General features: G+C 49.1%; 1 pseudogene; it reads left to right on the forward strand.

Moving 5' to 3' along the window:
- Positions 1 to 13,260: 13,260 nt before the first annotated feature.
- The window catches only part of LOC133118840 (ankyrin repeat and sterile alpha motif domain-containing protein 1B-like), a 33,625-nt pseudogene continuing 21,865 nt past the window's right edge, over positions 13,261 to 25,020 (forward strand).

Here is a 25,020-nt window from a genome sequence, read left to right on the forward strand (position 1 = left end):
AGCTCTTTGTTTTAATGAGGTGTAAATTGATGTAAAAGCCGTGAATTATTCCGCCGCCCGGGGACAGGGATGTGCGACGGAGCGGAGCAAATTGCTCTGCGCTTTTCCGACACTCGGGCCAAGAGAGCAACAACGATGTCAGTAGCACGAAGCGTTCGCTCGCCGCGAAAAGACGTCTCCGCGGATAACGCGGTTGTTGTTATGAACGAGAACCAATAGAAGTGTTTTTCCCCCCCTATAAGTGGTTATGATGTTGTTGCTTTTGTTATGTTTTGCTTTGACTGGAATGTGTGGTGCAACAGGAGTTCAGACGGGGAAAAAGAAAGAGCTTGGTCAAAGAGAAAGACTGAATTCCCCATGCCCCTCTGTGTGGCTTGTGTAGTTTTATCTTGGAAGCGCCTTGAAATGAAATTGTGACTCCTGAACGGGGCGGTTTGTCACAGTTCCACTGTAGAACCCCAGAACTGGGACACTTGGATGAAGGCTGCCACAACCGTCAATCACTGCCAGGACTCTGTTCTGATTGGGCAGAGGAATTTGGGGTTAGGGGTGTGGTATTACTTTGGGAATCTCTCTCCAACTGACCCAGGAATGGGCGGGTCAGATTTTATCACCCTCTGGGCTCTGCGCCTGTGTGTGTGTGTCTGTGTGTGTGTGCGCTGCGTGTGTTAGTGTGTAGGCCCAAGTGTGTGTGTGTGTATGTGTGTGTGTATGTGTATGTGTATGTGTATGTGTATGTGTGTCTGTGTGTCTGTGTGTCTGTGTGTGTGTGTGTGTGTGTGTGTGTTTGTCTGTGCGTTGCGTGTGTTAGTGTGTAGGCCCAAGTGTGTAAGGGTGTGTTTGTGTGTGTGCGCATGTCCATGTCCGTGTGTGTGTGCGCGTGTGTGTGTGCATGTTTGTGGGTGTGTATGTGTGCGTGTGTTTGTACGTGTGTGTGTGTCTGTGCGTGTTTGTGGGTGTGGGTGTGTGTCTGCGTGTGTTTGTATGTGTGTGTGTGTCTGTGCGTGTTTGTGGGTGTGTGTCTGTGCGTGTGTTTGTACATGTGTGCGTGTGTTTGTACGTGTGTGCGTGTGTTTGTGTGTGTGTGTGTGTGTGTGTGCGTGCGTGTGTGTCTGTGCGTGTTTGTGGGTGTGGGTGTGTGTCTGCGTGTGTTTGTATGTGTGCGTGTGTTTGTACATGTGGGTGTGTCTGTGCGTGTTTGTGGGTGTGTATGTGTGCGTGTGTTTGTACGTGTGTGTGTGTCTGTGCGTGTTTGTGGGTGTGTCTGTGCGTGTGTTTGTATGTGTGCGTGTGTTTGTACGTGTGTGTGTGTGTCTGTGCATGTTTGTGGGTGTGGGTGTGTGTCTGTGTGTGTGTTTGTACGTGTGGGTGTGGGTGTGTGTTTGTATGTATGTGTGCGTGCGTGCGTCCGGTCTTCATGCCGTCATCACCCTCAGACGCAGTGGTCCTGCTGACATAACGCACTGCATACACAAGCAGGTTTCACAGGAACAGACTGAACACATGCTCACTCAGTTTAATTAGCGTGACGCCCAGACTTCTGCTCTCCCTCAGGAAACGCACGGTCAGGCCGTTGCGTACGTCTCCACCGCGTCTCTGTGAACCTCAACCTTTCATTCTTATCTCCAGTCAGGCGGTGAGACATCCTGGTGTGGGTGCAGATCGACTGCCAGAGACCAACACATGACGGCTCTTCTGTTTCCAGGAACTGAACTATCCGCCCCTCCTCCTCTTTTATCACGGCAGCAAGATGTGCGCCGAAGCAAGGGTCGCACTTCACAATAAGGTACTCAAATTGGCATTAACTCGCGTTAACATTAATTAAGTGATGCTCACGTACTTAATGTTACATTACGTGGCATTTTGCAGACGCTCTTATGCAGAGCGACGTACAGCGAAGTGCGTACCCAGAACCAGGGACGAGAGTGCTGAAAGCCCCTAGAGGAAAGTACAGTTTGAAGTGTTAAGAATACAACAAAGAATAAGGACTTGGACCTTGTAGATTAAGCATGAAATTAACTTTTCATTAGTTAATGTATTTAACTCCTGACTCATTTATTAGTTACATGAATATTTATGCAATTGGATAAACGTATAATTAGTTTTCCATTAACAAATACATTAACTGTTATTTTGTTCCAATTTTAATTGCCATTAACTAATTTGACAACTGCATTTGTGAATGGCAATTCCTTTAACCTTATTTTAAAGTGTTAATGAAATGTGTCCCTTTCCTGCTGAAAATGTTCCGGAATTCGTCATTCAGGGGTCTGACGGTCTTCTGCATTTTGGGGAAACTGCATCGCCAATTTGCCCGGCTCATGACCGAGTAACATTTCCATCCATCCATCCATCCATTATCTGAACCCGCTTATCCTGAACAGGGTAGCAGGGGGGCTGGAGCCTATCCCAGCATACATTGGGCGAAAGGCAGGAATACACCCTGGACGGGTCGCCAGTCCATCGCAGGGCACACACACCATTCACTCACACACTCATACCTATGGGCAATTTAGACTCTCCAATCAGCCTAACCTGCATGTCTTTGGACTGTGGGAGGAAACCGGAGTGCCTGGAGGAAACCCACGCAGACACGGGGAGAACATGCAAACTCCACACAGAGAGGCCCCGGCCGACGGGGATTCGAACCCAGGACCTCCTAGCTGTGAGGTGGCAGTGCTACCCACTGCACCATCCGTGCCGCCGTAACATTTCCAGAAATGTTGATTTATGACGTGACTGTTAGCAATGCTGTTTCATCAACAACATTTCACTGGTTTCACCAAGATAAGGAGTGACAGAGTGCTCATTGTCACCATGTCATATTGTAAGTTACTGGAATCATACCTGGTTGGGGCTGCAGCCTAAACGCCACGGACGGTCAAACCTGACAGTCTGGCCAATCAGTAGCACTAATTGCTCATTTAATTACCCGGTTTGCGTCTTGGTTGCCCTGATGACTCACTCCCAAAGCTTTCTTTGACAAAAATGACTGACTGTATCAAGTGCGAATTCTGTCCTCCCTGTTAACACGGTAACGTCATAGATAATCATTGGTTGTGTGGAATAAGGCTGCAGCATTGCTAGGAAGGTTAATATGTCAGTGTTCCCATGTTTCCTGTGTGAAAGCGGCCATGACGGGGGGTCGTGTGACCATGTGACCATCACCCAGGAGCATGGCATCATGGGAGAAGTAATCCCTGGGAAATGGATCACATGGTAAATGGACTTCATTTATATTGCACTTTTATCCAAAGCGCTTGACACACACACACGCACACACACACACATACACACGCACACTCACACTCACACACACACACACACACACACGCGCGCACCCTCACACTCACACTCACACGCCAACGCCAACGGCGACTGGCTGCAGAGAAAGGCACCAACTAGTTTATTCGGGGGTGTGGTGACACACCCATCGGCAAGCAGATCGTATTATTCCCACATTCTACCGCTATTCTACCGATATTAGCCAGATAAATAAACTGTCACGTTAAGAGAGCAGCTGCCTCAGAAATGGCTACTGTACTGTACTGTACTGTACTGTACGTGAAGACCGGTGGGGAAGTAGTGAGAAATAGTAGACTTGGCCAGGAGGAGACGACAGCTGGCCCCTCCACTTCCTCCGTGTCACTTCCTCCCCCCACCCCCCACCCCCCCCTCCCAAGTTGGGACTGAGAGAGTGGGCGGCAGTGAGATCCCGTTTGGCTCGACTGCACTGATGGGACGTGGGATGGTGGCGGTGACTCTATCTCCTCTGTGCCACACACACACACACACACACGCAGGCACGCAGGCACGCACGCACGCACGCACGCACACACACACACACACAAACCCCGCCCACTCTCTCCCAATATGGTGTGGCTCCACCCCTCTCATGAGGAGAGTTGAGTTTCTGTCCTCACAGAAATACTCCCCGAGTGAATTACAGTACGTTCTGTTCACTAAACTCTGCCCCCGCCCGCCCAACCCACTCGTCTGATCATGTGAATGCACGCCTCTGATTGGTCCATCGCTCATTTAATCACACAATGCATTTCTGTGATTGGTCCTTTGCCCGTCCGTCACACAGTCGTAGCCTATGCAGTGGTGTGTCCCCCAGGTTGTGTCTGAGCTGCAGTTAAGAGAGGACTCATGCAGTGGGGAAAGTTTTTCCTCTCGGTGGGGGAAACGTTCGCCCCCCTTTAGTGCTCGGAGCAGCGGGCCGGAGATGGAGGCACCCTGAACACCCCAAACTCCGCCTCAACCCACCCCCCTCCTCTTCCTCTGCCTATCTGCTTGGGATAAAGGGCCACTGTGGTGTTGCCGTGGCAACTGCCTGTACATACGCAAAGTACTCATGGTTACGTTCTCGATGCGTTCCATTTACAGATGGATAAATCAGGCAATGCCTCGCATCTGAGCCGGGGAGGGGGTGAGTGGGAGAGGAGAGAGAAAGAGAGAGAGAAAGAGGGAGGGAGGGAGGGAGAGAGAGAGAAGAGGGATGAAAGAGAGGAGCTAGAGGTTTCTGGCAGACCATAAAAGGCCTTAATACGCAGACCTGATTTATTTTCTCCCAACTGTCTCACGCGTTCACCGGCAACGTTGGATCAACGTTGCCCCAGCGCTCGGAGCGACACCCCTCACTCCCCTCGGCTGACTCTCATTGGCTGCCGGTGTGGAGATGGGCGGTGTTGCCGACGGGCCCCGTACTATTTATGGTACAGATATGTTTCGGTAAACAGGATTGATGCATGATTGTATAACTGGAAGAAGCAGCTGTTGGATGATTGCATGACTGTATTTTGCGGAGTACAGTGGCAAAATATCAGCCAATGCGCTGTGTTTGGATGGACGGTGACATCATCACTTCAAACTCCATTAAGGCAAACGCAACACAACAGAATGCGTGCCATTGTAATCAGAAAGATTTGCGCTTGCTTTTATACTTATCACATTAATTAATTGGATTACTGTGCCCTTGAATACAATTATTTCAGCAGGAATGAGAAATAAAAACATTTCACAGTTTGCCAGCTTTGGTCAGTTGGCTTGAGTTAAGATTTATTTTGTTTCTGAACCAATCTCGCTTTGTCCTGTAAGCTGACACATAATTTGTTTGATCACGGAGTAGCTTTGTTGATAATTTTCCCGTTTTGTTTGGGATGTGTTTGGATTGTGTGAGCGACACAAAAAAGCGTGTCTCTCCAGCCAAAGGCATTGGCAACCCTGATGTTTGTAATTGACTGGCACAAACACACACACACCTGTACAGTCTGCACCATCCTGCCAACCTCCAATCACAAAGCAGTCTCCCACAGCCATCTCTGTTGGCGCTTGAAGATGAGCCAATCATAAAGCAGCAAATAGTCACATGGGTGTGATAGATGCTGGTTTAATGGCTTATTAATTCAGATCGGTGCTAGTAACTGCACTTAATATTTCACAGGAATATTGCAGAAGATTGCATTTGAAGATTCCCCCGAGCATTGCAAAGTGGGACACAGAAATTACGGCGGTACAATCGCCATTCTCAAACGCAAACCCTGTGCTCTGCACAGAACAGTCCAGACGTGCGTTGGGCTGCGTTCAAGACTGCAAACCGTCGGCAACATATTCAAATTTTCGCGGCGAACAAAAATGGCTGCTGATGGGGGTGGGGGAGACGCCCATAGATATGTCAATGGGGACGCCCAGAGAACAAAAGTAGACAATTATTTGGCTGTTACAACACACTTTAATCGATGTAATATTAGTTATTACCTCTAAAAATAAATTACAGGTAAGCAACGAATACGACAGCTGGCATTGTTAGACCTAACCCGCCTCCCATTTATATTAAAAAGCCGTTGGTGGCGAACTAAATGGAATGTTCATTTTAAATCGTTCAACCGTAACGGTTTGCTGCAAACATAGTTAGCTGGGAATGTTCGCTCTCTTGAACGCACCTCAGTTCAGGCTGCCTTTCAAGGTCCTACCTCAGGTTCTGTGCCCAGGGCTGGAAGAGTACATACAGCAAAAACGTTCTCTCAAAAAGTGTCTTAATGAGACTCCAGATCTGATTAATTTCCTCTCAAATAGATCAAATAGAAAAATATTAGCTTGTTGCTTCTTGCTTGCTGAGTGAAATTCTTATCCCATTGGCAAATCTTGAAATGAGTCAAACTGACTCACCTCTAATAGAAATATGTTTCTATTCTTACTGTATTAATCATAAGAATAGAAGATTCTCATAAGTTGTTTAAATATGAGACTAAAATGCTTTTTTTGTTTGTTTGGTTTTTGCAATGTAGCGCAATTAAGAGACTTTTTGAACCTGCTCTTTCTCAGATATTCAGCCACAACCCTTCTAGAATTTTCCTCATCACTGCAGTGATAATGGGCTGCCTGTCTAAAATGGGGGTGGTTCCACAGCTTTTGCCAAGCTCAACGTGGAGAAGTCTAAGGCTGACGCATATGTTCATTTCATACATTCTGGCATTTTATCTTATCCAGAACCACTTGCGCAGATGACGTTTTACCTACAATACACACAAATACAATTTGGAGCTACTGGAATGTCCCTCGCTACCGAATTATGTTTCTTATTTATCCAAACAGTGGGGTAACCTTGATTAAATGTTCTTTTTTTGGGAGTCTACTGGTGGGGGTTCTGTGCTGTGCTAGAATCTGTTTGGGTGGCGGATTTCACGAGCGGTTCATAATTTCATTACGCATTTGAGCAAATAAGTCCTTTAGGTGCTTTAAGGCTTTGTTGATTGCTATGTGTGCTGACAGGCCCTGTCTGGCATGGTGGTAATTGGCCGTAATGGGTTTTGGAGAACAGGCTTGCGTGGCGGTGTGGAGCGGGGGTGGACTGGGTGGCTGAGCGGAGAGAGGGAGAGCGTCCGTGAGACGGAAGGCTTGTGAGCGAATGACGCGGAGAGATGCAATGGGGTCATAGCAGGAGTCGGGGAGGTCGTTATAGAGGTCAGGGGTCATCGTGCTTCAGCTGACAGCCTGGCACTGTGACTCACCATCCATGAAAAGCCTGTATTGATGTTTCCCCGCTCGAGTCTTGACTGCACTCAGAGTCAGTGACCGAGACACTGACGGACAGTGGAGGTACATTTTTGTTCTTCAAGGGTCAAATTTCCCAAATCTACCCTGAATGTACAGGAAAGTTACAAATGAGTAGCAAAAAAAGGCACAAATTAATTATACATTGCTTGCCAGGGGTACAGTATTCTGTACCCGCAGTATAGGGTACTGTCCCAGTGACAAGCATTTTTTATGTCTTTATTTCTGAGAGTGTGGAGAATATTTGCCCCCACCCACCACCCCCTGAGAGAGAAGCTTCCGCGTTTTGGGCTGCGGTTCAGGAAGGGGTTTCGACTGCTCGGAGGAGCATCGCTGGCGGTTGGCATCGCTGGCTGGAATGCAACGAGGTTGCCGTGGCAATAGCGTGGTCTCATTCAGAGGGCCAGGTTTTGGCTCCCAGCAAACGGTCCTGCCAGGAAGCCGGGCCAGACTCTTTTTCCCCCCACGAAGGAAGCAACTCGGCGCCATTGCTGCTAAAACTGACTAGTGTGTGCTAAGAATAGAGAGGGAGAAATCCTCAAATGCACTCGCATACACACACACACACACACATGCACACCCACAGAAAACTACATCTGTTTAATATTTATATATCACCGCCTGTGTGTGAGACACCCCACCTGCCTGGATCTGATGTCTGGAATGCGATTGTGTCTCTTCTTCTGTAGTTTTTGATGCGGCCCGCCGAACGGCAGTGGGAGCCCGTATCCGTCTGTCCCTGCCGGGAGAGAGAGAGAGGGAGAGAGGGGGACACACGCCAGCACAAAAAAAAAGGGAGTGTGGAGAGCGAGGATGGATGGAGGGAGAAGAAAAGAGGAGTGGATATATCAGCCCGTGATTTACCTCTCTGTCTGCGGTTTGTTTTGAGGTTTGTGTTTGAAGTCTGAGCGCTGAATGGAAGCTGCATTCTTGATGCCGCTAATGATGTCCACACACTTTGAAATAATCCCCCCCCCCCTTTCTCTGACTAAGACTATTCTTCACTTCATTGTTTTGGGTTGCCTCTTTAGTAATGAGGCTTTTACTAAACAGTGCTGCATTATAGTTATTTGTTATTTACCCAAAGCGATTTATAGTTGATTAGGCAGAGCAGGGAGCAATGTGGGGTTAGGGGCTTTAGTCAAGGGCCCAACGGCTGTGCAGATCTTAATGTGCCTACACCGGGGCTTGAACCACCAACCTTCCAGGTCCCGGTCAAGCACCTTAGCCACTCGGCTACAGGCTGCCCGAAGGACATGTGCGCACAGTTTGCTGTCGGTAGCCTGATATCCAGGTTGAGCCAGGAGGACAGGGGCAGGTGGGTGTAAGCCCCACAGACACATTCCCCTACAATGCAGTGGCCCTCCCTCCCGGGAAATTTGTTTGTTGCTCTTACTCTCCGTCTCTTAAACTCCTGTGGCTTCTGGCCAACAGCCAGGTGACTGTTTCCATGGCGATCGGGCCTCTACGCGCTTCAGCTGGAAAGAAAGAAAGAGAAAGAGGGAGAGAGAGAGAGAGAGAGAGAGAGAGAGGGAGAGAGAGAGAGGGTGAGAGGGAGAACCAGTGTGCATTTGGGAGCGGTTCCCGCTGGCCGATAACTGATGCTTTGTGGAGATGGTTGTTTGTGGAGAAGACTCAGGTGTTCGGTGGAGAGTATCAAAGCGCCCGTCCCGTTTGAACTCTGTACGACGGCAGGAATGTGTGTTATTTTCTCCTGTCCATTACTGACTGAATACAGGTGAAGATGGGTTGGTCTCCCATTGCGGTCTGAGGTGTAAGGTCAGGATCACTGCTGCCTGATAGCTGCCTTGAGAACACACAAAAAAACAAAACATTGAAACTCGCCCTCCCCATTGGACCCCAAAAGAATTTGCTGACATTTTGATCCAGGATTAGTTTCAAAGAGGAGAATTGCCCACACACACATTACCTGAATAGATCGCTCAAACCTGCTAGTTGCGAATTTGAAGTTCTCCAAAGCCTCTGAGTATATGGTGCAACTAAAATGCTGTTGCTAACAGACAGTTTAAAAAAATATATATATTTTAACGTTTAAAACACTCTTCTGTGGCGTTCGGTGTGATTTTTACGTGCATATTTTAGCAGCCAGACTGTACATTTCTCGAAAGAAGACAGGACAGGCTCCTTTTTGGCAGCAGATTTGGCCAGATGCGCATCAGCTGATGTCAGTACATTGCAGTCATTTAGCTGACCCTCTCATCCTGAGCGACATACAACAAAGTGCCTCGTAACCAGGGACAAGTGTGCTGAAAACCCCAGAGGGAAGTATGGTTCAGAGTGCTCCAGTGATCACACGCATAAAAACTTCAGCCCTTGTGGAATAAACGGATGAACTGACCAGGTAGCAACAACACAGTTTTTGGCAACTAGAACACCGCAAATATTAAATAATGAAACACAAGTGCGATCATTAGCATACACCTAGCACACATGGCTAATTATTACAGTGAGGTATGGAGGGAAAGGTGCAGCCTGAAAAGATGGGTCTTCAGTGTGCGCTGATATCGCATTAGAGCTGTCCAATTAACCTCTGCTGCTCCCTGTGTGCGCGGGAGCTGGAACAGAATACAATAGAGTACAAAACTTTATTGTCCGTTTCTGGGAATCGGTGTTGTATTGGCTGCGGATCCTATATATGTGCTGATGACTCACTTCTGCACATCCTCACTCATGCAAATCATGTCCAGGGCCCCATGATGCATCTGGGCCCCATGATGCATCTGACCCACATGGAGCGCCGCGCTCCCTGCCTGTGCGTGCCGATAGCACGCCGTGCTTCACCCTTTCTCTCTCTCTTTCTCCTGTTTCTCTCTCTCTTTCTTTCCTGCATTCTCTCGTTCTCCCTCGCCCGTCGGCAGGAAGCGCTGCCCCCCGGTCCGTCCTCTCCGCTTCCTCTCTCTCTCTCACTCTCACTCTCTCTCTCTCTCTCTCTCTCTCTCTCTCTCTCCGCGCTTATCTCCATGGTAACCCGCTTTCTTGGTGGCACCTTCACATCTCCGTGGTAACCCTCCATCTGGGTGGTACCCTCCTGTCTCCGTAGTAACACTTTCCGGATGGAACACCCCCCCCCCCCCCCCATTCCCCCGTCTCCATGGCAACCCTTGTCCGGTTGATAATGTTGTCTCTCTCTCTCTCTCTCTCTCTCTCTTTCTCTCTCTTTCTCTCTGCAAAGGACGTCCTGTTGCTGGAGTGTCAGCTTTGACCCCAGACTGTTCCCGCCCTCTGCACCCTTCCTGTCCCTAAGTCTCAGACCGTCACCGTGACGCCCAGTTCCCCTGCCCGACCAATGAGGACGCAGGGCCCCTGGGGGGGTGGGGTGTGCTGAGACCCTACCTGTGCATGGACACAGGGCTGGTGGAACTGCACAGACTCAAACAGCAAGACCCCTGTGCTCTGCCCCTCTAGCAACTACAGAGCCACACTGTGCAAGATCCCCCGGTGTTCTGGCCCCTCTAGCAACTACAGAGCCACACTGTGCAAGATCCCCGGTGTTCTGCCCCTCTAGCAACTACAGAGCCACACTGTGCAGATCCCCGGTGTTCTGCCCCTCTAGCAACTACAGAGCCACACTGTGCAAGACCCCTGTGCTCTGCCCCTCTAGCAACTACAGAGCCACACTGTGCAAGACCCCTGTGTTCTGCCCCTCTAGCAACTACAGAGCCACACTGTGCAAGACCCCTGTGCTCTGCCCCTATAGCAACTACAGAGCCACACTGTGCAAGACCGCGAAGGCTATGGCGCTATGGAAACTGACCTTATTTTAAAATAACTGAGTTATTTTTTTTTTCTTGTACCATTCTGCTCCTTCCCAGCTCTCTCTGCATCCGTCTCTCTCTCTCTCTCTCTCTCTCTCTCTCTCTCTCTCTCTCTCTCTCTCTTGCTCTCTCTCTTGCTCTCTCTCTTGCTCTCTCTCTCATCTCTCTCTCTTTCTCTTCTCTCTCTCCCTCCCTCTCTCCTCCCTCTGCAGAGTAATGAGCCCGGTTGTCTGTGAATCAGCGCAGGGGTGGGTGACGTTAATGAAAACACATCAGGTAAATGCCTGTAATGAGTTTGAGGGGAGGGTGTGCCGTGCAGTGCCTGTGTACCTCTGGCTTAGCAGCGTGGGGAGAAGTACAGTGGAAGGTCACTGTGTCAGCAGGGCCAGGTCAAACAGGTGTTTTACTCCCTGCTGTGCACGTTGCTGCACATGCTGGAGATTTTCCCTTTGTGAGTGTGTGTGTGTGTATGTATCTGAGTGTGTGAGTGTGTGAGTGTGTGAGTGTGTGAGTGTATGTATCTGAGTGTCTGAGTGTGTGTATGTATCTGAGTGTGTGAGTGTGTGTGCGTGTATGTATGTGTGTGAGTGTGTGTGTATGTGTGTGAGTGTGTGTGTATGTATGTGTGTGAGTGTGTGAGTGTGTGAGTATGTGTGTGTGTATGTGTGTATGTGTGTGAGGTGTGTGAGTGTGTGAGTGTGTGTGAGTGTGTGAGTGTGTGAGTGTGTGAGTGTGTGTGCGTGTGAGTGTGTGAGTGTGTGTGCGTGTGTGTACGTACATGTACTGTAATAGACTCCTGTGCTGGTACCTGAGCGCATGTGATGTGCAACCAGTGGTTGCCGTGGAAGCAGCAGGGAGGTATGTAACCAAGGGGACAGAGAGAGGTCATGTGCTGCGATGATGCATAACAGGTCCCAGAACATCATCTGTCCTGCAGGAGGAAGGGCACTCAGAGCTTCTCCTCTTCCTCCCCCCCCCTCTCTCTCTCTCCCTCCCTCTCTCTCTTTCTCTCTCTCGCTCCCTCTCCTCTCTCTCTCTCTCTCTCTCTCTCTCTCTCTCTCTCCATCCCTGCCTCCTACGGATTGAAACGTTTCCAACTGCCTGTAGGCTCCGGGAGAAACCATGTCTGTGTTAAACCTACTTAGTCCACAGCGTTTGCGCAAAAACGCCTCCTGCTGTTTGCAGTGTGTGTGTGTGTGTGTGTGCTCGTGTGTGCGCGTGCGTGCGTGCGTCTGTGCGTGCGTGTGTAAGTGTGTGTCAGTGGTGGGAGTCGGTTGCCTCATCAGCGCATTCGACACTTGTAACTGGCTTTGGGTTTAGAGACATAAACGATGATGCCAAACGCATGCCAATGAATCATTCTGAACCGATTTTACCGAGAGCATCCTGCTGACAGACTTTATATAAGGTTACTGCCTATATGTAACGGTTGTTGTTATTTGCCACCAATGTGGTTTCCTGTCAAATCAATCATTTTTATCAGAGCAGGGAGAGTGTCAGACAATGACTAGAGGAGCCTAAAGCTATTATGTCATTACCATTCTGAGTTTGGTAATAAGTGGGGGGAGGAAGGACAGTTTTTTGTGTGTGTTATCACTCTTGTCATCACTCCAGAACGATGTGTGTGTGTGTGTGTGTGTGTGAGTGTTTGCATGTTTGTTGTATGCATGCATGCATGTACATGTGTCTTGTGTCTGCGTGAGTTTGTGTGCGCACAGGCACATATGTGTGCTTTGTGTGTGTGTGTGTGTGTATATGTATATGTGTGTGTGTGTGTGTGTGTGTGTATGTCTGTGTGTGTGTGTGTGTGTGTATATGTATATATGTGTGTGTGTATATTTGTCTGTCTCTGTGTGTGGTTGTGGGGTGGGTGTGTGTGTTGTGTGTGTGTGTGTGTGTGTGTGTGTGTGTGTGTGTGTGGGGGCGGGCTGATCAAATGGCTATTATCAACAGCTGAAGGTACAGTGGGTGAGAGAGACGGAGAGAGAGCAAGAAAGAGAGAGCGAGAGAGGGGGTGGGGGACAGAGAGAGAGAGAGAGGAAGAGAGAGGAAGGGAGGGAGGGAGGAAGGAGAGAGGAGGGAGAGAGAGAGGAGGGAGGGTAGAGTAGAGGGCTGAAGCTGCAGGAACACTCAGCTGAGTGTGGGAGTAGTTGATAAAGAGAATTCTGTCAGGCAGCAGCTCTCTCTTTCTCTCTCTCTCTCTCTCTCTCTCTCTCTCTCACACACACACACGTACGAGGACGACGACGTCGCGCAGCTGTCGGTGTGTGTGCGCGTGTGTGTAATGGTGACCCCCGTGCAGGCGGGGGGCTGAGGAGGGGGGGGGGGGGGGGGTACTCTCAGAGCACGAGGGGGGAGGAGGAGGAGGAGGAGGAGGAGGGATCCCCGCTCTCTCTCTCGCTCGCTCTCTCTCTCCGACTCCGTCGGCATGGCCAGCTCCTTCGACAGCCACTTCGCCCGCAACGTCATGTGGCAGTGCCAGCTGTCCCAGCCGGACTGCCGCTGCTACCCGCGTGGACGGCTACTCGCTGCTGAAGCGGCTGCCCCTGCACCCCCTGACCGGGCCGCGCTGCCCCGTGCAGTCCGTGGGCCAGTGGCTGGACAACATCGGCCTGGTGCAGTACGAGAACCACCTGCTGGCCAATGGCTTCGACAACGTGCAGTTCATGGTGAGTTGCCGCTGCCGCGTTTCCGGTGTCGCGTGCGCTCCCCTTTCTGTGTCCGAGCGTTGCGCCTGGTCTCTGGACCCAAGCGTTGCTCCTGGTCTCTGTACCCAACTGCTGCTCCTGGTCTCTGTACCCAACTGCTGCTCCTGATCTCTGCACCCAACTGCTGCTCCTTATCTCTGTACCTAACTGCTGCTCCTTGTCTCTGTACCCAACTGCTGCTCCTGATCTCTGTCCAACTGCTGCTCCTTATCTCTGTGTCCAAATGCTGCTCCTTATCTCTGTACCAAACTGCTGCTCCTTATCTCTGTACCCAACTGCTGTTCCTTATCTCTGTGTCCAAATGCTGCTCCTTATCTCTGTGTCCAAATGCTGCTCCTTATCTCTGTGTCCAAATGCTGCTCCTTATCTCTGTGTCCAAATGCTGCTCCTTATCTCTGTACCCAACTGTGGCTCCTTATCTCTGTCCAAATGCTGCTCCTGATCTCTGTACCCAACTGCTGCTCCTGATCTCTGTACCCAACTGCTGTTCCTTATCTCTATGTCCAAATGCTGCTCCTTATCTCTGTGTCCAAATGCTGCTCCTTATCTCTGTGTCCAAATGCTGCTCCTTATCTCTGTACCAAAATGCTGCTCCTTATCTCTGTACCCAACTGTGGCTCCTTATCTCTGTCCAAATGCTGCTCCTTATCTCTGTACCCAAATGCTGCTCCTTATCTCTGTACCCAACTGCTGCTCCTTATCTCTGTGTCCAAATGCTGCTCCTTATCTCTGTACCCAAATGCTGCTCCTTATCTCTGTACCCAAGTGCTGCTCCTTATCTCTGTACCCAAATGATGCTCCTGAACTCTATACCAAAATGCTGCTCCTAATCTGTGTGTCCAATTGCTGCTCCTTATCTCTGTGTCCAATTGCTGCTCATCAACTTTGCATCCAAATGCTGCTCCTAATCTCTGTGTCCAAGCACTGCTCCTCAACTCTGTCTAAAGGCTCTTCCTGAACTCTGTACCCCGTCACTGGTCTGTTCACCTCCAGTTCCTGTCCAGTTACTGAACCACAAACCTGTCCCATCGCCATGTGTGTTCTTTCACTCTTTACTTGCAAAACTTTATTCGTTATATATATATATATATATTCGGCCGCCCCCAAACCTGGTGGCCTTGCATGAGCTTCAGGACTGTGCAGACTTCCTCCTGGAATGAAACCTTTTGCTGATGAAAAGCGTTGTCCCCTTTCATCAGCGGCAGATCGTGCTGTTTGTGCGAGAGCGTCAGGAGTATGAAGCCATTTCTGTCGCTGTGGGCAGCACAGGATGTGCACCGTTTGTCATGTCGTTTCTGAAGAGGGCACACCTGCTGGAGTATATCCCAAATCTCAGATAGGCAGATAAATATTGGTCATTACACTAACGCAGCGCTTTCCTCGACACTCGATTCACTTCACAGTGATGAGGGGGGACACTCGCCTCCAACCACCACCGATGTGTGGCACCCACCTGGGTGATGCACGGCAGCCATTTTGTGCCTGAAAGAGGTGGCGTGGGACAGAGTGTACTGCCAATAGAATCAGGGGAGGATTCGGTCTCGGCATGAGAGAGCCGGGGTCGGGAATTTAGCCAGGACACCGGGGAACCCCCTTCTCTTTGAGAAGAGCGTCATGGGATCTTTAATGAGCACACCACGGTCCTGAGTCGGGACCTCGGTTTAACATCTCATCCGAGGGAGAACACCGATGTGTGAAAGTAATGTGGAGAGGGCAGGTGTGTAGGGAACAGGTGTTCAGGACAAGTGTGTGTGGAACAGGTGTTCAGGACAAGTGTTTATGGAACAGGTGTGTTCAGGACAGGTGTTTATGGAACAGGTGTGTGTGGAAAAGGTGTTCAGGACAGGTGTTTATGGAACAGGTGTGTTCAGGACAGGTGTTTATGGAACAGGTGTGTGTGGAAAAGGTGTTCAGGACAGGTGTTTATGGAACAGGTGTGTTCAGGACAGGTGTTTATGGAACAGGTGTGTTCAGGACAGGTGTTTATGGAACAGGTGTGTTCAGGACAGGTGTTTTTGGAACATGTGTTCAGGACAGGTGTTTATGGAACAGGTGTGTTCAGGACAGGTGTTTTTGTAACATGTGTTCAGGACGGGTGTTTATGGAACAGCAAACCAAATTGTCATTCTATAATGTGTGTGTGTGTGTGTGTGTGTGTGTTTGTGTGTGTGTGTCTGTGCACATGCATGCGTGCGTGTGCGTGTGTCCCTCTCCCTGTTCAGTGCACTTAAGCATGAGTAAACGGTAGTATTTCTGTGAAAAGCACATTTGCCGGTGCTGGTTCAGACGTCATTTGATAAATTGATATGAATTTCAGCCGATGGGCCCGGGCTTTGGCCTTTATTACACACAGTCCATCTTAATGGATCTCCCTCTGGACCCGCCCCCTGTGCATCCCTGCCATTTTCTCACAGACAGTTTTAATGGCTCTTCTTCTGTGGTTTATCACTGTCGCCACTCTGTGACGGGGCCCGGCCTCCTCTCTCTCTGTCTGTCTCTCTCTCTGTCTCTCTCTCTCTCTCTGTCTCTCTCTCTCTCTCTCTCTCTCTCTCTCTCTCTGTCTCTCTCTCTCTCTCTCTCTCTCTCTCTGTCTCTCTCTCTCTCTCTCTCGCTCTCTCTCTCAACTCTCTCTCTCTCTCTCTCTCTCTCAACTCTCTCTCTCTCTCTCTCTCTCTCTCTCTCTCTCTCTCTCTCTGTGTGAAAGCCTAAGGTCTCTCTCTCTCTTCCCTGGTCAGGGCTACCTGCTTGGGCTCGAGAGGACAGACGCCTGCAATTCTCTCTCTCTCTCTCTCTCTCTCTCTCTCGCTCTCTCTCTCAACTCTCTCTCTCTCTCTCTCTCTCTCAACTCTCTCTCTCTCTCTCTCTCTCTCTCTCTCTCTCTCTCTGTGAAAGCCTAAGGTCTCTCTCTCTCTTCCTGGTCAGGGCTACCTGCTTGGGCTCGAGAGGACAGACGCCTGCAATTCTCTCTCTCTCTCTCTCTCTCTCTCTCTCTCTCTCTCTCTCTCTCTCTCTCTTCCCCTCTCTCTCACTCACCTCGCTTAGGCGCTCATTCACTCACTCCACACTCACTCTTTTGCTCACTCACTCACTCACTCACATTCTCACTAACTCATGCACACACTCAGAATTTTATATTTTACAAATACAGAATAGACCTCTTGCTCATCTGCATTTGTAAAATGAAAAAGCTATAATTTTACTTAAGCCTGGAGAGTCCATTGTTTTGAGTGCAACGCATCTCATATTTCACTCTGTACAAAGGGCCTTAGGCAGAGGCTCATGGGTAATCTTCTGTTTCTCTGATACTATTTGTCCATTCTGGGTTACTCATCTTTAGTGTGGTCTGTGCAGAAGCCTGGTGTCAGCATGATTTAAAGCATAAGAGCAAGGTGGATATAGGATTTTGAAGAAACATTTCAAAACAAACTACTCTCAAATTGGTGTTGTCCAAGGGTGGATGTCAAAATTAAAATAAATAAATCACCTTAAATTATTATGATTATTATTATTATTTTTTTTTACCTGAACCAAGCCTCCTTATATGCGTCACTGCATTTCTGTTGAATATTGACTTGGGCTTTCATCCCTTTTTAATGTACTTATCTTGGCTCTTCAGCGCGGTATAAAGCGATGCTTTGCGGTGTCTGATCTCTGGGGTTGCTTTCCTGCACTGATGACAGGGAGAGAGAGCAGAGCTTGCAGAAACCTGGAGGGCAAAAGCAACGGCACTCCCGTGGAGCTTCTCCTGAGAAAAGGCTTTTCAGCCCAGCCTACACACCGGAGAATTTCAGCTGTGAACTCATCTAAACTGTATGAATTTATCATGACACGTTAAGTTAGGATTTCTGGCAGCAGAAAAGCGTCACTGGTATACCTCTCATTGGGAGTTTTAGTCCACGTAATCGATCATTTTACGAAGTCAGTGTGTATCTTGGGAAAGGGACAACTGGAATTGTGTCCCAGTCTAAGGCGATATGTGCCTGCTACTCATAAGTAAGCCAGAAGGGGGCGCTGTAGGCACAGCCTTTCTCCCGCTCCCGCCTGGCTCACGCTGACAGAGTGAGTGATGAGGCTGGTATCACCCTGGCAGCGATTGATCTGGTCTGAGATAGCGGTGTGACATCTCAGCTCAGGTGTCTATCTCTCAGGGACCAGACAGGTGTCTGCCCGGGTTTTAATCAGCGTGAAGGTGGGCTTTTTCCCGCTGATGTCTGCAAGAGGCCCCTGCAGAAACCAAACAGACAAACATAGAGAGAGGGAGAGAGAAAGGGAGAGAGAGAGGGACTGCAGTTCTGTCTCTGTTGAGAACAGGTGCGCTAGTGTCAGTGTCGGCTGTTTCCGTGTGATGGACAGAGAGCTGTGAAAGATCTGTCAGAGAGCTGTGAAAGATCTGTCAGACCGCTGAGCTGCCACTCCTGGTGGACGCGTCAGGCCGGTCAGCACTGCTTGTCTTTGATAGAAAGGAGAAAGAGACTTTAAGCGTGCGCTGTGGCTCTGTGGCTTTCTCTCCTGTCTGTTATACTGGCAGTACAAAGGATATCAGTGTGTGAGTGTGTTAGAGTCTCGCACGCACAAACACACACGCACACACACAAACACACACATACACCCACACACACACACACACACAGGCACACATACATACCCACCCACAGGCACACACACCCACACACACAAACACACACAGGCACACACACACATACCCACGCACACACGCACACACACACACACACACACACACACAGGCACACATACACACCCACACACAGGCACACGCACAAACACACGCACACACACACACACACACAGGCACACATACATACCCACACACAGGCATACACACCCACACACACAAACACACACAGGCACACACACACATACCCACGCACACACACACACACACATACACACCCACACACCCACACACACATACCCACGCACACACACACACACACACACACACACACACGCACACACCCACTGCTGCTCTAGACTCACAGGCTGCTGGTGTTTCCTCTCACAGGGCAGTAACGTGGTGGAGGACCAGGATCTGCTGGAGATCGGGATCCTGAACTCCGCCCACAGACAGCGTCTCCTGCAGGCCATCCGCCTCCTGCCCAGGGTAAACGCCCGGGGTCAGGGGTCAGGGGTCAGGGGTCAGAGGTGAAATAACAAGCGAGAACTCAGGCCTTGTTCATGTGAATAGCACACAATGGCTGTGTCCAAAAAGCGTTCTACTTAAACTACGTTTCAATGAAAATCAGCCTGAAATGTAGTAGTATGCTAGTGTGCAAGTATGCGGATGGAGCCAATGACGCACACAACCTCTGCTGTTAGGGGCTGGCAGCGTATTCACCATCATTTTTTATGTGGTATTGTGGACTGTACAGACCGTGAAATAATGTTCTCCATGTCGAGGGGTGGTCAGGTCAAGCGTTTATGTGGTCTTTGCGAGTGTTTAAATTCACATGTAGCGTCATTATCCCCACAATGAACTGCAACTGGACAGCTCTGTGTCTGCTCTGCCGTTCTGGCATGAAACAGCCCAATGGGTGTTATCTCTGTTATACGTGTTATATTCCATGTCTGGATTTAAAGAAACACATTTGTAGAAATATTATAGTTTGATTTTCGTTCTAAAGATACGCTCTGAATGAGCACTACACAGGTGCCCAGGGCATTATTCGTGAAGTCTTTATATTTCTCCCTAGAAATACTTCAGGATAATCAGAAAGGGTGTAGAATTTGCATACGCAAACATCAAGCACGGTTCATAAGCCGTGTGCAAACCCCATTAACGCGTAAACAGTAATCATTCTGTCTGCGTGCACTCACGTGCACACAGCCCCACGAACACATCAGCACTCAGCCCTGTGCGGAGAGCGCAGTCCTTCAGTGTGATGTCATAGACATGACATCCTTCAGTGTGATGTCATAGACATTACATTTTCATTTACATTTTTGTCATTTGCCAGACGCTTTTAATCCAAAGCGATTTACAAGTGCATAGGTTCTACCATAAGTCAGAGCATCACATCCAGAAACTAGCAAAATACACATGAAATGCTGTTCAAACATAGTCGTCATCATAAGTGCCAATTATTATAATTTTTTTTTTTGGGGGGGGGGGGGGTTAGACAAGGATAGGGATATCAGAAAGAAGGGGCAGGAGAAGTTAAAAGGGAGGACTGAGGTAGAGTTTGAAAAGGTGGGTTTTGAGTCTGCGTCGACATAGGGGGAGGGATTCTGCTGTTCTGACAGTGGTAGGCAAGTCATTCCACCACTGAGGAACCAGAACGGAAAACAGGCGTGAACGTGCAGCTCGACCGCCAGGTGCTCGTAGAGAGGGAACCATAAGGCGACCAGAGCTGGCAGACCGGAGTGGTCTAGCTGGGGAGTAGGGAGTGATCAAGGTTTGTATGTAAGGTGGGGCAGTCCCCTGAGCAGCCTGAAATGCCAACACTAGAGCCTGGAAACGGATGCGTGCGGCAATAGGAAGCCAGTGGAGGCCAATGAGGAGCGGACATGGCACGACATGACACGGCGAGCTCGATCCAGTCCTTCAGTGTGATGTCATAGACATGACATCCTTCAGTGTGATGTCATAGACGTGACACGGCGAGCTCGATCTGTGACAATATGAGAACGGCACTATTCTGTCAGTCTCCGGTGAAGATCGTGGTGTCTTTTGTTTTTATTTATAAAATGGTAACACTTTACAATAAGGTTCCATGAATTGGCATGAACTACTATAGACAAGTTGATCTGCGCAGCTCTGTTAATGCACATGTACGTCATTCACTCGTGTTATCGACTACGTTAGTTATTGCCAATTCATATTGGAATGAAAAGGTCAGTTACTGTATTTGTTAATGGTTAGCTTATGAATTCATCCTATATTTTGCTAATGTATAAATCCCCTGTCACGAATATGTTTTTTCAGCAGGGTATTAAGAAACGTTTGGATGTAAGGCAGGAAGTAGATTTATGCGAATGAGGACCTGGTTTGCCCTTTCCCGATTGGACGACTCAGCTGTCTGTCGCACCGCAGGTGCGGCCGGTTGGCTACGATGGGAACAACCCCACCTCCGTGGCGGAGTGGCTGGACTCCCTGGATCTTGGCGACTACACCAAGGCCTTCCTCATCAACGGGTTCACCTCCATGGAGCTGGTCCGCAAGGTCTGGGAGATCGAGCTCATCAACGTGAGTGATGTCACTTCCCGTCCCCCGGAGATCGAGTTCATTTGTGCCGGCTGGCTCTGTTCCAAGGGCGGCTGGACCCAGCTAGACCTTAGTCCTGACCGCCCTGCACAAATACCGGACTCGCAAGCGCACACACACAGGCGCACACGCACGTGTGGTCGGGCGTATTAATAAACCAGATTAGAATAGGCAGATTGCAAAAGCCCTATTTTTTTTATTGTGTGTGTAGGCGTGAGGACAAATGTAACATACACTCAGGGAGCAGTTTATTAGGTAGACCTGTACACCAGCTGTTTTTCAGACCGAATGACAGAACGGGGAAGAAATGCGATCTAAGTGACTTTGACCCCGCGGAATGATTGTTGGTGCCAGACAAGGGTGGTTTGAGTATCTCAGAAACCGCTGATCTCCTGGGGTTTTCAAGCGCAGCAGTCTGCAGAGTTTGCAGAGAATGGTGTGAAAAACAAAAAGCATCCAGTGAGCAGGGGTTCTGTGGGCAGAAACATGTTGTGAATGAGAGAGGTCAGAGGAGAAGGGCCAGGCTGATCAAAGCTGACAGTAACGCATTGCAATCGTGGTATACAGAAGAGCATCTCTGAACACAGAACACATCAAACCTCTTCAGTGGATAGGCTACAGCAGTAGAAGACCTAATTCTCATAAATACCTAATAAAGTGCTCACTGTGTGCATATTTGTAAAAAATACTTAAAATATTTTTGATAAATTATATTCTGCGTGTGTTGCCAGACAGTGGCATTAGAGCATATAGGAGCGACTGAGTGTTGTTTTGTGTGTCCGTACGCCGCGGTGCACGTTAATAAGGGTGTTCACAAAGCTCAAAGCTTTGAGTGACACCGCCCTCTAGAGTTCAGTTCGAATAAGCGCGTGATTTGTTCCCTTGGCGGAGGGTGTCTGAGTTCTAGCCCGGCGAGCCAATCGTATCTCCCGTTTTTTGCAGTGCAGCTGGCAAGGGAGTAAATGTGCTGTGGGGTTTTCACAACATATCTGCCCCCATTGTGTCCTAACTGCCGAGAAATTTTGGCAGGAGTAGAGAGAGAGGAGAGAGAGAGAGAGAGCGAAAATGTGTTTGTGTGTGTGTGTGTGTGCGTGCATGCATGAGTGAATGAATTAATCGGTGTGTGCGTGTATGCGTGTCTGTGCGTGTGTGTGCGTGCACAAGACTGTTTGAGAGTGAATGAGTCTGTGTGTGTGTGTTTGTGTGTATGTGCTTGCATAAGACTGATCTTCAGTGTGTGTGTGTGAGAGAGAGAGGAAAGGAGGGAGGGAGAGATGGAAAGGGTGAGAGGAGGTGGTGGTTGAGAAACGTAGACGGGAGGGTTCTGGCGGGTTCGAAGAAAGAGAATCTCGTATCATTGGCCGAGAACAACAGATGCCGTGGCAACAATGAAGTGATGTTTGACGATGAAGATCAGGGGGGATTCTGGGTGCTTTAAAATGGCTGCTTTCTCACCAGGCTGTTGGTGCGCGTCTCATCCTACACCCTGTGCTTAATGACCCTCTCATATACCCCTCCTACACCCTGTGTTTAATGCCCTGCTCATATACCACTCCTACACCCTGTTTAATGACCCTCTCATATACCCCTCCTACACCCTGTGCTTAATGACCTGCTCATATACCCCTCCTACACCCTGTGTTTAATGACCTGCTCATATACCACTCCTACACCCTGTGCTTAATGACCCTCTCATATACCCCTCCTACACCCTGTGCTTAATGACCCTCTCATATACCCCTCCTACACCCTGTGTTTACTGACCTGCTCATATACCACTCCTACACCCTGTTTAATGACCCTCTCATATACCCCTCCTACACCCTGTGTTTAACGACCTGCTCATGTACCAATCCTACACCCTGTGTTTACTGACCTGCTCATATACCACTCCTACACCCTGTTTAATGACCCTCTCATATACCACTCCTACACCCTGTGTTTAAAGACCTGTTCATGTACCCCTCCTACACCCTGTTTAATGACCTGCTCATATACCACTCCTACACCCTGTGTTTAATGACCTGCTCATATACCACTCCTACACCCTGTGTTTAAAGACCTGCTCATATACCACTCCTACACCCTGTGTTTAACAACCCTCTCATATACCACTCCTACACCCTGTGTTTAACAACCCTCTCATATACCACTCCTACACCCTGTGTTTAACAACCCTCTCATATACCACTCCTACACCCTGTGTTTAACAACCCTCTCATATACCACTCCTACACCCTGTGTTTAACAACCCTCTCATATACCACTCCTACACCGTGTTTAATGCCCTGCACACGTACCACTCCTGCACCCGATGCTGAACAAGGCAAACGTATACCACAGCTGCACATTACACCTAACGATGTACCATTCCTCCAATGTATATATATGTGCACAGGCTCAAGTGTTACCGTGGAGATCTGCACTGTGATGAGGTTATTGATCTGGAAGCTCTTGTGATGAGTCGCAATGGATATCCTCTGTGATGTCATTTCCTGCTTGTGCCCTGGACCGATGGGGCACTGTGGAAACAAACGGGCGGGGGGGGGGGAGATTTCCTTGGTTTGCAGTGAGATATCAGTCCACTAGGTGGCTCCCTTCTCTCTGGGTTGAGTTGAGTGCTGAAGTCATTTAAATTCACGTGGCTGGAAGCAGACTTTTAACAGAAGGACGAACACAGAGACTCTTTTTGATCTACATGCAGTGGGGAATTGCAGTTTCTGGCCAAATTGTTTTAATTTCGCTTTGTGCAGCTGCAATCTTATCTTTACAGTCTCAACCACACACAACGGCTACGGGATTCTGGGAAATTATTCAAGGCAAAACTCGTTCTGTTTTTGTTGAATATCTGAGGATTGTGTTGGTGTGCATGCGTGTGCTCGTGTGAGTGTGTGCGCTCGTGTGCACGTGTGTGTGTGTGTGTGTGTGTGTGTGTGCTCATGTGCACGCACGCGTGCGCGTGTGTGTGTGTGTGTACGCGCGCGTGTGTGTGTGTGTGTGTGTGTGTGCGTGCGTGCGTGCGTGCGTGCGTGCGTGCGTGTGTGTACGCGTGCGTGTGTGCTTGTGTGTGTTCTGTTCTGCCGATGTGGAGGCAGTCTGATTCTGCATCAGTCATTGTAATGGCTGGCACAAAGAACTCTGCTGCCGATTAAGTAAAAATACTTTTAGTTCTGTTTGGCAGTAAATTGTTGCCATGACAGCTAGTAGTTGCCATAGCGATGTGCTGAGTAGTTTCTGTATGACCCAGGTTAGGTAGCATATGTAGACTCATCAGTGTGAATATGTGTATTAACAAGGGCAGAGGCTAGGTGTGTATGTGTGTGTGTGTGCGTGTGCGTGTGCGTGTGCGTGTGCCTGTGCCTGTGCTGTGCGTGGTGTGTTCTTTAACATGGGTAAGACTATCTCTGAACGTATGTATCATGTTTTTGAGTAAGTACGCAAATGAACATGTGTGGTTGTGCGCATGCATGCGCGCGCGTGTGTGTGTATTTGCCGCGCGCGCGCGCGTGTGTGCTTGTATGTGTGTGTGTGTGTGTGTGTGTGTGTGTGTGTGTGTGTTCTTTAAGCTTGGGTAAGACCATCTCTGAGTGTATGTATTCATGTTTTTTGAGTGTTGTGTGAATACAGACGTGATTGGGGCAGTGTGGTGTCCCAGTGCAGGCACCTACAGGAAGAGGAACAAGCTTGTCTTGTTACCGCAGGCTTGTGTCTGTGAGGCAGAGTCTGATGTCATATTTATAACCTGCCCAGGCTCTGCTGAAGGCAGACTGTTTCCTATCACACCCAGCAGATGGGCCTGAGTTTGCGTAAGCGCTGCATTGTTTAGCAACAATTTATTGTTTCTCACACTCGCACACGTGCGCCACAGACACGCACACACATGGATGCACACACATTACAAATATGCTTATAGGCTACTCTCAGATGCTCTTATTCTAGTGCTATGTAAGTGTGTAGCTAAAAGTTACAAAGGCCCATTTCCTATTCATTCCTGTCAAGAAATCAATTTTTAAATCGGTCGATTTGGTCAGTTTTTCAGGTCCGGGACTTATCATTTTTGTTGATTTCTGGTGAGTCATTTTTCCAATTATCAAGGGTTAAAGGTCAGAGTGCCAAAGGCCGTCTCCGCTCAATCACCTGGGCTACCACTGATGTGACTGCTGTAGCCATAGCAACGAGGCGAGGGAGAGAAAGAGAGGGGTTCGGTGAGAGAGGGGTTTGGATAGAGTGAGGGAGAAGGACAGAGGGGATACAGTGA

Source organism: Conger conger, chromosome 19 (genome assembly GCF_963514075.1).
Source record: "Conger conger chromosome 19, fConCon1.1, whole genome shotgun sequence".
Lineage (NCBI taxonomy): Eukaryota > Metazoa > Chordata > Actinopteri > Anguilliformes > Congridae > Conger > Conger conger.